Source organism: Eulemur rufifrons, chromosome 30 (assembly GCF_041146395.1).
Source record: "Eulemur rufifrons isolate Redbay chromosome 30, OSU_ERuf_1, whole genome shotgun sequence".
In the NCBI taxonomy this organism is placed as follows: Eukaryota; Metazoa; Chordata; class Mammalia; order Primates; family Lemuridae; genus Eulemur; species Eulemur rufifrons.
This window is the reverse complement of record NC_091012.1, coordinates 130,898,804-130,903,017: the sequence shown is the minus strand read 5'-3', so window position 1 is coordinate 130,903,017 and position 4,214 is coordinate 130,898,804.

Below are 4,214 nucleotides of genomic sequence, written 5' to 3'. Positions count from 1 at the left end.
AAACCCACCTCTTAATACCATCGCCTTGGAGGTTAGGATTTCAATATATGAATTTGGCGAGGACACAAACATTCAGTCCATAATACTTCCCAAGTCCCTTGATCCTATAGGAAGGCAGCATGGTGCAGTGGGAAAACCATGAACTGGGGGTTCGATTCAACCTCAAGTTAGATTCTGCCTTTGTCATTGACTAGCTGTTTGACCTGTGTGACCTTGCTCAAGCTGTTTTGACTCAGTGAACCTCAAGTTCCCCACTTATAAAAGAGAAACAATGATACCTCCTTCTAGAATTGTTAAAAGAATTAACTACACATTAATAATATCTGTCAACAGTTTAGTCCAGTGCTTGGCCTATAGCAGTGACCCAATAGATGTCAGTTCCTTGAACTCCAATAGGTTGCTCCTTGGTCACAGCAGGTAGAATGTAATGTTCTTGTCTTTTTTTTTTTTTTTTTTTAATTTTTTTTTTTGAGACAGAGTCTCACTCTGTTGCCCAGGCTAGAGTGAGTGCCGTGGCGTCAGCCTAGCTCACAGCAACCTCAAACTCCTGAGCTCAAGCGATCTTCCTGTCTCAGCCTCCCGAGTAGCTGGGACTACAGGCACGCGCCACCATGCCCGGCTAATTTTTTCTATATATATTTTTAGCTGTCCATATAATTTCTTTCTATTTTTAGTAGAGATGGGGTCTCGCTCTTGCTCAGGCTGGTCTCGAACTCCTGAGCTCAAACGATCCGCCCACCTCGGCCTCCCAGAGTGCTAGGATTACAGGCGTGAGCCACCGCGCCCGGCCAATGTTCTTGTCTTTGTAGCATTTCTCATGGGAGAATAAAGCAAACAGATACCCAGAGCAAGAATATATCAAGATTACAAGCTTCACAGGATTGCAAAACAGTAGAAAATATAACTATAAGGAAAACCTTGCCTAACTGAATTTTTTTCCAGCCCATCTTTAAATTATTTTAAAAATTCTAACATTAAAGAACTAAACTGATTTATATTAATATTCCACTCTTACAGTACTATGACAAACAAAATTTCATGAGCCAAAAAAAAAAAACCCAAATAAAACAAAACAGGGAGAGGCTTATAAAACTAAATATGGAGCTCAGCACTAACAGCTGAATGGAGAAAGGAATTAAAATAATTTAGAGATTATGAGTGGATGATAAAGCGTAAAGAAACTAAAAATTTACAGACTATTTAAAACTGGAATTGCTGAGTGTTCAGAAACTACACAGATGGATCACGGCTCGTGAACAGCCGCAAAGGATTATGGGTGAATCTCCATTGTTCTAGCTGCTCCTCACGCCACTCATCTCTGAGGAAAGACTGACAGTTAGATATTGAACCAGGCTAATGCTGGTAGCAGATTCGATGATTGTAACCTGCCAATCAGTAGATCCTTCCATTGGGTTTGCAATTTTGATCTGCACACCAGATATCTGGTGGCCCTTACTGGTTTTGACACCCTGTGGCTTCATTATGCAGCCAATTAAAATGCTTGTAAAGGTGAGTTTATGAGTAGTCTTAGCAGATGCATCCACAGCTGCCCAGTGGCCTTTCACCTCTGGAGAATGGATACAATGCCACTGAATCAGGTGTTGCCATGCATTATAGGAAAACAAGACTTGCATTGCCAACTGAGGTAGCTTGGTAGGAGTGTCATTTGGTACCACCGATTTGGGATACAATTTGACATTATCTACTGAAGTTAAAGATACTTTTACCCTATGCCCCTGCAATAGATACTGTATAATTCCATTTATATAGCTTTTGAAAACAGACAAATACAGTCCATAGTTTAGGTATGCATACTTCTGTGGCAAAAAAGAAAACAGTACAAGGAATTTATTGCTATAAAGTCAGGGAAATGGTTACCTCTAGGGAGAAGGGAGGGGTTTGTGATGGACCAGGAGGACGCAGGGGTCTAGTGAAGGGGTTAGCAATGTTCTATTTCTTGACCTAGATGGTAGTTACAAGAGTATTTACTCTACAATAATTCACAATGCTGCATATATGTGCTTCATGGACTTTTCTATATTTATGCTATATTTCAGTATAGAAAAACTTTTAAAAACTTTCTCAAAGTCTGCCCTGAAAAATACTGGCTGTGAGATTTTAATATATGTTACTCACAAAAAGGGTTCCATGGCCAAATACATTTTGGAAGCACTGGAGTAAATGAAGACAAACAGGCCTTTAATATGCCAAGGTATATTGTGAAATTCCAAGAGGGCTCAAGAGTATGCGATGATTTATGTGACCATGGAATTCTTTTCCTAAGGGACATCTTACAGAGCATACACTTAGGAAACGTAAATGGAAAACAACATCATAAAACAAACAAGTCCCAGTTTTGTGAGTCAGTTGAGTTGGTGTAACCAAAGGTTTCAGGAGCCTTATGCAAAACATAAAATACAAAGTAGCAAACAAATGAAGTCTTGGGTGGTGCTGAACTAGAGGCCCTCACTATTCTTAAACTCCTGATCCTTTCAAGTGTCTACTCTTTTGATCTCAAACCCTAAGTAATGAGGGGTCAGCCCATAACCATTCCTCTGGGTAATAAATGTGGCCCATAGCCCAAGGCTTATGTCTCTGGCTATGTTTGTTCCAGTTTTCATAGTGACCATGTTGATAATTGTTTGTCGGTGGATGGATTGGCCACCCCGTATTTGCTCCCTTCCTATTGTTTTATGTTGATTCTAATCACAGCTCTTTATAAGCAGAATCATCTGTCCTGTTGCTGGTGGTATAATTCTGCTCTCACTGGTACACTATGTCAGTTAGCTTTTGCTGTGTAACAAGCCACCCTAGAACCTAATGGCTTAAAACAACCACAATTCTGTGGCCTGGCGATTTGTGCTGGGCTCAGATGGATGAATCTTCTGCTGGTCTCAGCTAGGTGACACTCATGTGTCTGCAGCCAGCTGCTGGGTCAGCAAGGATATTGGCTGGCAGCCATTTGAGTTCCAGCCATGGATCTCTCTCATCATCCATCAGGCCACCCTGGATGGGCTTGTTCACATGGCAACTTTAACAAAAGTCCCAAGATTGGCCGGGCGCGGTGGCTCACGCCTGTAATCCTAGCACTCTGGGAGGCCGAGGTGGGCGGATCGTTTGAGCTCAGGAGTTCGAGACCAGCCTGAGCAAGAGCGAGACCCCATCTCTACTAAAAATAGAAAGAAATTATATGGACAGCTAAAAATATATATAGAAAAAAAATTAGCCGGGCATGGTGGTGCATGCCTGTAGTCCCAGCTACTCGGGAGGCTGAGACAGGAGGATCGCTTGAGCTCAGGAGTTTGAGGTTGCTGTGAGCTAGGCTAACGCCATGGCACTCACTCTAGCCTGGGCAACAGGGTGAGACTCTGTCTCAAAAAAAAAAAAAAAAAAAAAAAAGTCCCAAGATTAACAAGAGAGGGATGGTCTCAATGTGCACAAGCTTTTCAAATCTTGGCTTGCATCACATTTGTTATTGTCCTATTGGCCAGACAAGTCATATGGCCAAGGAATCCAGAGTCAGTATTGAAGGAGACTATCTAAAGGCATGGATACAGGGAGATTTGAACAGATTGGGGGCCATTACTGCAACAGTCTGTGAAATGCACTTCTGGTATTATAGCCATTCGTTATCAAAACTATCTCTGAAACTGAGCTGACTTATGGTACCCTGTGATACCAAATTCACTGCTAAGTTGCATTTTTAAAAACAAACCTGTTCATCATTTTTTAAAGGAGTGATCTGAATAGGAAAGGCTGATTATAGAATAGAGGTTTATTACATTTTCAAGGTTATGATGAAATGTAAACTATTTTCCCTCAGGAAAGTGTGTAAGATGATTATTCAAGGACAATTTTAATTATAACCTAAAAGTCAGAGGGATTCAAGCAGATATGGCGTATCATTAGATTGAATTTGTTACAGAAATACAAAAGCTATGACCTTTCCTTTGGTTACATTTCTTTTTATTTAACAAAATATGATCCTTGGTTATGGCTGTTGTTGTTTTGTAACAGGACTCTGTCCCATTTACTGTTTAACTGCTGCAGACTTCAAATTATTATCCAAGACTGGACATATTAACTGTGTCTGTTGGAAGAGAAGAAACCTGTCGTGTTGGGTAATTATGACGGTGGGAGGCAATAACGAAAAGGCAGAACAGGCTTAAGCCTGCTTTCTGTTGTCTTCAGGCGTTGACAGTCTATGGCTGTGG